This window comes from Papaver somniferum, chromosome 7, assembly GCF_003573695.1.
Source record: "Papaver somniferum cultivar HN1 chromosome 7, ASM357369v1, whole genome shotgun sequence".
Taxonomy (NCBI): Eukaryota; Viridiplantae; Streptophyta; class Magnoliopsida; order Ranunculales; family Papaveraceae; genus Papaver; species Papaver somniferum.
The window spans coordinates 205,125,614-205,137,055 of NC_039364.1; the positions used below are offsets into that span (position 1 = coordinate 205,125,614).

The 11,442-nt window shown below is 38.1% G+C and overlaps 1 pseudogene; it reads right to left on the minus strand.

Moving 5' to 3' along the window:
• Positions 1-3,418: 3,418 nt before the first annotated feature.
• Positions 3,419-11,442, minus strand: part of LOC113295845 — a 10,293-nt pseudogene continuing 2,269 nt past the window's right edge.

Consider the following 11,442-nt stretch of genomic DNA (forward strand, 5'->3'; position numbering starts at 1 on the left):
TTACAGGTCCAAAGCAGTCTTATCAATCTGCAAGGGATGCCGAGTCTCCAGAAAAGTCCATGAAGGACTGAACCCCATAAGCTAATGCTCCTTTAAGCCATTTGACCCTGTTAATAAGTCCACCCCAAGTCCATAAGTTTATAAGTTTTGCAGTTTTCCTATGAATGTCGATTTAAATCAACTTCTACAATTTCATTAGATGAAATAAGAAGTTTTCTCAAAGAAGTTCCAATAATTTTTTATTTTTGAGTTTATTGAGTCTACCAAGCCATTGCTTGAGAGACAAACCATTAGCCCAGCATCGTCTCAATGCAATTTTCACTAAACTTGCAACATCTGTAACACCTTCATGTTTAAAGTCTTTACTGTCCATTAATCCTGTGTATCTAGTTCAGTGCAAGTGCAGATGTGGCAACTACCAGAGGACCCTAATGCAGCAATCCTAACAGCCTACCAAATAAAAAATATGTATGTACCACTAGTTTAAATACCATGACCTATGATCTGGGGACAGAAAGTCCAAGCTAAGCAGTCAAATTACTTACCATAAGATCCAACGGCATGGCCTGTTGGGCGCCAAAAACAAATCCAGGTTTAATATGCGCACTCCACCAGGGTGAATTTTCTAATGACAGGTTTTGAGTAAAATTTCCAAGTTAATTATTACTGTTGAGTAACTGAAGAAATTATTAGGATCCAACAGTGGAACTCTCTCAAGAACTTTTTCTTTCTTTTTTTTTTTGCTCGATCACTTTCAAGAACCTGTACACAATGAATTCTTGTTTATCTTCTTCTAATTTTTGTATTCGGTCAAGAGAAATCCTTAAAATCTTATCAAATTTTCAACTTTTCTTTTGATATGAATGTTTCTTTCTTTAAATGTTATGCTTCTTGTTTAATCATCTTTAGGAATTTTTCTTGTTGATATTAGAGATTAAACCTCTTCTTCTAATCCATCTTACAGCTAAAGAATGGACTCTTCTAATCATGAAGACAACAGAATCGATGACTCAACCGATGAGGATAATTTCCCGTATGGCATGGAGCGGTGCGGTGAAATCTTAAACCCAAATAACAGGAATGGGCCTCAACCAGTTGTTGGGACTACTGAAAACCAGGAGAATGCTGCCGTGGTTCCAAGTAACAGAATGGATGATTTAAGCGATGAGGATAGTTTTCCTTACGACATGGAACGTTACGGTGAAATCTTAAACTCAAATAACAGGAATGGATCTCAACCAGTTGTTGAGACTAGTGAAAACGGAAATGCACAGGAAGATGCCGTTGTTTCAAGTAATGTGGGTGAACCAGCTGAGTTGAATGTTCAGGTTTCTGTCCCAAATTTGGAGCGTCTTCAGCTTGATCCGAATGTGGAGACTAGTGTCAATGCTGATACTGAAATATCTACTAGCCTGAATATTTCAGTTGGGACCGGGCAAACTTCTGAGCAACAAACAGATTCAAACGATTTTGACCTCTCTCCTACTTATTTTCCTTACGACACCGATCGGTTTGGTGAATTTATGAACTTGGACAGAAATGAACAGGAGCCAACGATCAGATGTTGCAATACCGAATTTGAGTAATATACCGTTCCAAAATGAAGAAAACTCTGGCCAGCAATCAGATTCCCCTCCATATTTCCCCTATGACATGGATCGATTTGGTTAATTCTTGGACCCCAACAACCGGAATGTACCTCCACGAACAGATGAGGGTAGTCACATCCATGGAGAAAGTGCAGTGGTTTCAGGTAACGGGGACAATGAGCTGGTTGCTGATGCTGTTGAACCAGCAAACTCAAGTGATATCTCAGTCGAGCGACAGTCAGACCCATATGAAGAGAATCTATTTTCTACACTTTTCCATTCCGACTGCTTTGAAGACTTTAACAATAACATGAGCGACGATTTGCATTTTACAATATGAGCGACGATTTGTATTTTAGAAATGATATGCCAAGTGAGCAAAGTTCTCATGGATCTCAACAAACAAATGTCAATTCTAAGGCTAACCCCTATGGGCTAGATTGGACCGCTAGATTGGCCAAAAAGTGTTGGCAAATCAAAAAAAAAGTGTGGAAAAAAGTTAACACTGATAGTTGATAGTTCTCTCTCCTAGTAAATGCTCGCAGTCCAACTATCAGCGAGATTGAAATGCTGAACCGTTCGACGCTCAAAAAGTGGTCTAAACGCTGAACCATTCAGCGCTGAGAGAAAATTTTCTGATCTAACGGCTGAAATTTAAAGCGCCGAACCGTTCAACACTGAGCGCCGAACGGTTCGGCGTTATATGGTGATCCCGCTGCTAATCTAACTGCTAGATTAGCCATCCCATAAAAATTATGGTGAAGAGTGATCAAGATGATGCTACTGATAACATTGCCAGTGTTGCAGTTCTGAATAATGGGGCCAGCAGTGTTACTGATGATAATGTTTCTAAAGATTTGTACCCGAATCCTTCAAACAGCAACAATAACCCCCTACTACTACCTATCAGTTTTCAGTTCTTTTCCCCTGGTTATTTTTAGCACTGATATGAATTTCTGGAAGCTGCTTATGCATTTACATTTAGAAAGACAAAGAAATGGAGACTTTTGAGCTATGCGTTAGTTTCATCTTTTATCACGGTCAAATACGGGTGGCAATATTTTTATCGAGGTCATTTCCAAAATTTGAAGACTTTCCTAGTTGATAAAAGACAATGGTATACTGACCAGGCAGGGCACCCATAAGAACTAGATCCCTGGAGGCTAGCAGATACACCTAACCCAGCAATTTTATTTGTCAGTTTTACAGACAACAACTGCTTAAGAGCACAGAGAAATAGAAAAGTATGACATCAAATTCAGAACTTCTGACTTGGACAACGCTTCCAGCCAAGCTTCGTTTAGATCATTCAGCTACAAATTGAATGCTACGTTTCTAGACAGCTATAACAAGTCCAGCTGCAAATGGGTGCTAGCTGATCTTGTAGGCTGAAACCAACACCGGGGTTTCAAACAGATTCACATTTTCACTTACTAAGCGGCCAAACATTTCATTTACTTAAACAGGCAATTAGATAGAGATATGTAATGTATGTACTCCCTCCGTCCCTAATAAGATGACCTAGTTGTAGTTTGCACAAATTTTAAGACAAGGAGGAAAGTGGAGTATATTTAATTATTTTTTACAATTATACTTTTATGGACAATAATTAGTAAAATTTAGAAACGATTTATCTCTTAAACTATACCAAGGTTTTTTATAAACTTTATACCGTTGAAAAACATTTTAAAACACCTATACAACGAATATAAACATGACTATCAAATTATACATATTTCTTATAGAAAAAATAATCAATTAAAAGGGTAGTTTTAGAAATATCCCTTGATTAGGGAAATAGGTCATCTATTTATGGGACAAAGTTTAAAACCAAGTAGGTCATCTTATTAGGGACGGAGGGAGTTTTACATTAACAACGAAGGTTCTGAAATTGTAATAAGTACTAGTAATACCCATGATTTAGTTATCAGGTCATTTTTATTCACCAGAACTTCATGCGCTATTCCTCTTTTTAGTTATCAGATCATTTTTATTCACCAGAACTTCATGCGATGTTCCTCTTTTTGATTTCAATAATCAATTACTCCAACGCGCCACCACCTTGAGATTTCTGGCGCTTCATGTTTTGATGAATGTGCTCTTTCACCTAGTAAAGACCTTACAAGTTAAAGACAGGGAAATTCAAGTTGGAAAGTAATATGCTAAACAATGAGGATTTGTTAGGTTAGGATAGAACATATACCGTGCTAGTTTTCTTGGAGCTCTTTTCCTGACTGGGACGACTACAGAAGGTATTATCACCCTCACGACAGTTACTGAATCCTCTCCCATCCACACCATTTCGCTTATGGCTCCCTGGTATACCACTCTCCCTTGACGCTGCAGGCTGCATACCAAAACATAGGACACATAAAGTTACAAAGGTGTTTGTACTAGAAGAGCTATAATATATAATCAATAACAGGAAACAGGCAGAGAAAGAGTTAAACCTCATTTCTGTGAATGGGTGTGTTGTTTCCAAGTTGCTCCTGAATTCTAGACGATCCATTTTGCTGAGCATCAACTGATCTTTCTCGAGTTCTAGTAAGATCAGAACCAACAGAGTGGAGACCACCGCAGGTTGATATGTTTTGAGGTTCACTTATCTCCATTGCCTGTTTGATTCAAGAAAATACGTTATGAAATGTTTAATTCAACCAGAGAATCAAGAACAAAGAAAAATTGTAATATGACTTATTATTACCGATAACTTGATCTCCAAAACATTCTTGACCTCAAGTAGCTTCTTGTCAGTCATTCAAATCGAATGACACGTTTACCTGGGGAAAAGTACATACAATTATCATAGTGAAACTTGCACTCTCAGTACTTAACTTTACAGTTACATGCATTGAGAAAACTGAGTAATCCTGGTTCAAGAAGTGATTACGTTACCTAATCTTGGTTTGCTCTTGGCTTCCACATATCCATCACAAGCCATCTTATCGAGCAGTTTACGCACAGTTGCCTGATTTGCCTCTCCTTCCAGCTTACTTTGATGTTTAGATATTGTAACATAATCCAGTGGAAGGACATGATACAGAGCCTACAATTTGAAACACAATAAGATTAGACATCACAGTAGAAGGATTAAGGGGGGAGGCTTGGGTTTTAAACTATGCCATATCTAACTTGATATAAAAACTTCTATGGCGCTATAAAAAGGGACCTTTGATTTACACAGAAATCCAACTCACCTTCAAGTACAAGTAGTCATCATCTTTCCATGGCTTAACTTTCTCATCAACTTGGTTTACTTGTACATCCATCTCTTCCTTCACGACAATTGCCTGATTGGGTTTCTAAGGTAGTTTGGTTAGTGATCACATAAGATTTAGACGATGATGATGACCATGACGATTAGATATTGGAGGAAAATATGAATTGAAAGAGAATTAACCTTCAGCTTGCTGATTGAGTAAGAATCCTTTCCCGTTCTTGACAGTATGTTTTGGTTTACAAGTTTATCCATGATTTCTGGGGAAATAAAAAGAATTAATGTTCTGAAATTGAAAGAAAACTGCTTTATGCCAATGCTTCAACTGTGCATACGGATTCAAGTTCTTTGCTCACCTTCAGTCAGAGCCTGCAAAATGGGAACAAGTTGAAACCCTTAAATTAGTCCTTTACACCAAATTACTGGAGAATCAGACAGAGAATTAACATTTTCTAACTTAGCGACCACATAGTGCACTTAGATGAGTTGATTCTACTACTTACCACTGATATGTCCGGGAAGCTAGACAGAACATCAGTCAGTTCAACATTGTCAATGTGGCGAGAGCTAATCCAGTCTCTTACACGTGTTAGCTGATGCTCGTCCTCTTCTGCATCCTGTGTATCATCTGTAATAGATTTAAACCATTAAGTCAAGATGAATTTTGACTAAAGTTGAGCCACTATAACTATATTAGGACTTTGCTGTTAGTCATTCAAAACATCTAACCTACCTTCATGATCCGCCATGCCATTATTTTCACGTGATCGGGATTTATCTGTCATCACAAGTATTAGGTTTTAAAGTGGCGAAAATGAAATGGAAGAGCACAGGGATGAGGATAAGGCTGAAATGGGAGATAATTACCTACAGGATCTACAATGTACCGGTCATCATCATTTGCTGAATGGCTCATCTGATAAAATATTTCAGAGTTTTTCAAATTCTATTCTCGAGCTTCAACCATGTTTCTCAACAATTTGAATGAAAATGGAGGTTGTAACATGACAAATAAGTTACTCTGTAAGTGTACCTCGCTGTCTGAATCTGAAGGATCAGTTGTTGACGTTGAATCAACACCCAAGCTGATTTCCTCATCATCTTCCATGTCATTGTTTTCATATTGACATGGATCCAGGATGCTCTTGACCTGCAAAAGTTTCAACCTTGATTACTCAAATTGAACTTGAAAGATCAAAAAAACCTAAACCCCAGGTTTCACTCATGTACAATTCGGGATTACCAATTTACCTTGAGAGCTAGTACGAAATGTTTACTGTTAACATTTCCGATTTCCATTTTGAGAGGGTTCTTCAACCATGGATGGTTAGCTTCTTGTTCTGAGCACTCTCTGAAGAATGGAGGCTCGTAGTCTATAGGCTGCAGGTTTTCCAAAATATAATTTGAATGTTAGAACAGTATTTCCATTCAAGATCCAAAACATTTACGAACTATTAATCTAATGAACAAGTATGTTAACAGTATACTTTGGTTCATGCATCCAAGACCCCTGGGGACAGACTTGGTATGAGAAGACAATACATATAAGAGTCGGACGAAGATAATCAAGGGGAATTCAGTTTCAGAAGGCATCTGTAAAAAATTAGTTACAGCAGAACATAGATAATGTAGCCCATGTTTACTCTATCACACTCAGTTATTTGCATATATTAGGCGATAAATTGTTAATTTTACTTCAGATGGACACTGATCACTGATAGGGTTCTACAATGGTGCAGATACAGACTAGAAATATTTAGACAAAACCAGGTAAAAGACAAACAAAAAGAATCAACAGCAGGTGTAAACAAGGCAAAAGAAACTCACAGTGACATCCTCATAATAAAGAAGCTTCATCAAGATTGTACGCTGAAACACATAATAAAAAATGAACTTAATTGATATGCAACTTATTTGATCACCTAATAAAACTTCCATATGAAGATCTTAATGAATATGTGTACCTCTTCTGGCATACGGTCCAGTGTTCGCATCAATTGAACCAGAGTTCTGACCATTTTACAAGCAGAACTCCTGCCAAAACCAAGTATAAGTGTTTAAACACAGTCAGGTAGTCAGCAAACTAACCCACTGGATTTCAAACCTGAGCGAAAAACAAAACCAAAAATCTAACAACCTCAAATGCTCGCTATTATACCTCATTTGGTTTGGTGTAATGTCTGTATTGCCATTAGACTTGAACGTTGCTCCTTGTTTCTTGTTTCCAGTACGACTTATGTTCATCATCACCTCTTCACTGTCAGACTTCGAATAGCTAAATGAAACTGCACAACACAATCCATTCATGTATGAGTACAAACTTCATTTATCAATCTCCATCCAGAATTCAAAGCTACTCTAAGAGTACACAAAGTAAAATCCAACTCCAACTTATCAATGACAATATCTAGATTATCAAATGCAAGAAGAAGAGAGATTTTAACATACAAGCATATTCTTCTATCATAGGTCCATCAATAGCTTCAGATATGCAGAACAGAAGTTTCTTAAGGTATTTCTTCTGTAATGCGTCATAAACACCTGAAAGACCACAAAAAATAAAAAATCCAATTGTAGGTAATCTTGCTTGCAATTAAGGTATTTGTACAAATCTCTTGTGTGTGTTCTATGTGAGACCTTATACCTTTTTCCATCCAATCAATAAGTCTTCTGGATTCAGCATCTATAGGAATGAGCTTCTTGATCTTCATCTCTATTACAAATCACAGTAACTAAGTTCATCACATACGTGTAAAAGACAAATTCAAATAGAAATAAAATACCAAAAATTTATTCGCAAAAAAATTCTGGGAGTTTGAAGTAGATCTGACAAGAAGCTTTAATTTACCTAAAGCAGGAACTGATTTATCATTGAAGTAATTTTCAGGGAAAAGCCCTCTGATGTAGCTGATGTTGAATATCGCAATACGAAGCAGGTTTCCCGTCTGTTTAGGGGCGATTCAAATCAAAATTAATAAACAACAACAAAAAAAACGGCTAGGTATTAACTCTAAAATATCTAATAAAGAAGGAATTTGAGCAGAAAACCTATAAAAAAAATCGTATATCTTAGAATCAACGAAGCGATTCTTCATAGCTTTCTATTTGATTTCACGGAAACGAAAAAGATCTAGCAACCTAACTAGATCTGATGAAATGAAATTCCAATGATAATATCTTAAATATCGTAGGAAAGAAAACACTGTAATCACTTCACCGATTCTAGATCTTGAATCTTGATCTAAAATATTATTTAAGAATAACAAAAATGGAACATATAATCATGTTTTCACAACGATTTCAGCTAGAAAAACTTCCTTTCTGAGAAATTAGTTCAACGAGACGAAGATAAATCGCAAAATATTACCAGTAATAGAGAATCCTGCTCTGTAATTTCTGCTTCCTTGAGTTTCTGTGCTACAACCTACATAAAAAAAGTAGATCAGAGATCGAATTAGCAGATCGAAGAAGAAGAAGAAGAACTGAACTAAGATGACGAAGAAACACAGAAGAAAATTTTATAGGGTTTCACCATTTTTGCGTAATGAGGAGAGAAAGAAATGAGTAGAAGAAATTCGAAACTCAAAATTTGTAGAGAAAGAAATGGCGCGATAAAACTGAGAGAAAGTGTTGCTTCACTCGTATTTATAGACGAAGGTAAAATGAAAATTCCGTTCCGTGAACTAGTCGGTACTGTCGATTCAGAATACACGTGGCACTCACTCGATTCAAGATTGGGAAGATCTGGAAGTTGGGACATTGGAGTTTTCCAGCTCAGCTGATCAAGTAAGCTTCCATTCGAAGGTTCAAGAAGCAGGATTTTCCGGAAAGGCATACCCGACCGGCCTCCACAGTCCATTCAGTAAAAACTAGTCCCAAAAGGTTACACGACTCCAATGTGGATGTTGAGTTCAATAACCATACTAATCCATGTGCATCCCTAACCGTGGGTTAGGGGGTGACTAAGTCTCTTGTTCTATCCCGTGCAGCTTGTTTTGGCAATAGAGTCCCTAGTTAGCAATTCTAGTGTTATTTATGAAACGATGGTAGGAAACTCACTAATAGGGAACTAACAAAGAGTCTGCAGGCCATTGCCTTAAGCGGGACTTGACTACAGGGGTTTTTATCTATGGTAGGATAGCGGTTATCTTAAGGAAGCGAAGACACGTATAGAATCAATGATCCAATAAAGTAGTTCGTAGGAATGGCTAGTAATCAATCTAAGTTCTCGTAAGCAAAGGTTTGGAATTGCCCTAGCTAACAAGTAAACGAGTGAATATTGCGAAAGTGAACGGAATGTTGTTGGCATCTTCGAGCCAACCTGGAGTTCTTCTTCCAGTAAGACGCATTGTAGTTCGTAGGCTAAGTGAAAAACGGGGAGCTACGGCTGATCGAAAAGCAAAGATAGGCGCATAGTTCAGTGATCTATCCACGAAAGAGGGAACTCACAGAGGTAACGATCCGCTTCTTTTAACAAGATAGGACAAGAAAACGAGAACTACAGTTCGAGTGAGCGGCTAAGTAAGCAGAGCTCGTAACCTCGAGTTATGTATATAGAACTAATAATCAGTCTTCTCATCTTTAAAACACCTAAGTCCTAACAAAGCTACCAACCTTCTTGTACTTCCAGACAAGTAAGGAAAGCCAGGTGCTGGTGTTGAGTTAAACAAACAAACGGGAGGGAGTCAGATAATAAGAAACTAAAATAAAGACTTTTAGGAAAAACCCGAAGAGATATATCAGGATAAAGAGTTTGTAACTCACTTGCTTGCTAAAGGTAGCGCTAGCTAAGGTAAACTTGAGATACGGACTTAGGAAAGAAGGCAGCTAGTTGCTTAGCGAAGCTCGTTCTATGGACAAGCTTGAGTTAGGAATCGATTGAAGAGCAAAGATTAAGGCCAGACTGTTTCCCGACGGACAAGCTGGAGAAGAAGTTCGCCATAATAGGATAATCTAGAGTTGCAGGAGCAGGCATATCCAGTCAAAGAAGCTGTAGTTGATCTTGTTTGAATCGGTCAGCAAAAAGCACTTCGGTCAGATCCGGTCAACGCTTCAAGGAAAGGAATAGCTAGTAGTTCCCATTAGCAGCCAGGTCTTAGCAGCTTTATCAATGAGTCGGATGCAGATAAATCCAAGTAAAAGGCAGGGATTAGTTACTGGCTTTAGCTGCCCAGTGCAGCACTCATTCACGCTTTCCCTAGGTTAGTCATATCATCCCTTTGGTCAGCCCCCTTCCCAAGGTGACTTCCCGCACTCCTTTGTCTAGACATTTCAGATCAGAGTTAGAGGTATAGGAAAAGTAGCAGGTCTTACATGCCTGAGATAGTAGTTCAGAGTCAAGGCTTCACGCCTTAGCAAGCAGAGCAGCTACCCGGGCAAGGCATAATGTTCCAGTTAATCAGTTCTTTCGATTGCTATTCTCTCTCAAGGTATGCCCTCTTTTTGAACTGAGATCACATGATAGCGGGCCATCGACTGAAGAGCCTGAGGTGTGAATCGGTAGTTCTTTCTGTCCTAAACTGGTGAAAGCCCGTAGGAAAGGGCTTAATGAGGTCGTTCAAGGTAACCATCAATGCGGGTTCGCATGGCTTTTCCACAGGCTCTTGCTTTCCATGTCAAAGAGAAGGAAATTGGCAAGAGTACCCAAGCGATGACTTCACTTAGCTCTACCATACACATGGCTAACTATTGAATGTAATTGGAACTCAACCCTTTAAGCTAGTAAGTTCCTTTATTAGCGGCTATTAAGTTTACTGGCTATCCCGGATAGCCAGGGAAGCAATAATAGAAGTCCTTGAAATGGAAGTAGCAATAAATCAACAAGAGAATGAAGGAGGAAGCGGAGGTGATATAGTTTATCCCGGAAGGGCTCAGTCTGTGGTTAGTTGATCGAACCGGGGATCGGTAGTCTACTCAACGCTCTGCTCATCCCCCTTTATCCATTATCTTAAAGAAGCATCCTTTGATACTTCAACATTCTCATCTTCAGGTATAGCACAACTTTCTGGATCTGTATCTTGATCCTTACTCGTATAAACTTCTATTATCTTATTGAGTAAATCATCGTTCAGTAAAGGCAGATCCACTGGAGGTTGAATATCATCTGGTTTGAAGTAAACTCTTAAAAAGACTCCTTTAATCTCAGCTTTCTTGTACTCCTCAGCTTTACTAAGGACTTTATCCTCTATAGTTGAATAAATAAATATTTTAGGTATCTTACGCCCATCATTGTAGAACAACAGAATTGCCGCTCCTAACGTCATTTGTAATTCTTCTGTGAACGGCAATATCATAGTCATGCCAACAGTCACCTTCATGTAATCTGCATTCATTGGATAAACAAACCTTTCTAGTAATGCTATAAAACCCAAAGTAATAACCTCATTATCAGAATCATATGAATAATGTAGATGTGGATCAATGGCATCAACGGTATTCAAAGGATCAACAGGTAGTAGTAAGTCTCCAGTAGTTAGTTCAGGGGTGAATCATCCATAAAAAGGTGGAAAAATCTCCCTATTGAAGAAAGTCAAGTATGAATCTGGTCTTTCCACTAACAACCCAAAAAAGAAGAAGCTTTTCTTTCCATTTCCACAAACGTTATTTCGACGAAGTACTTTGATTCTATTTCTCCAT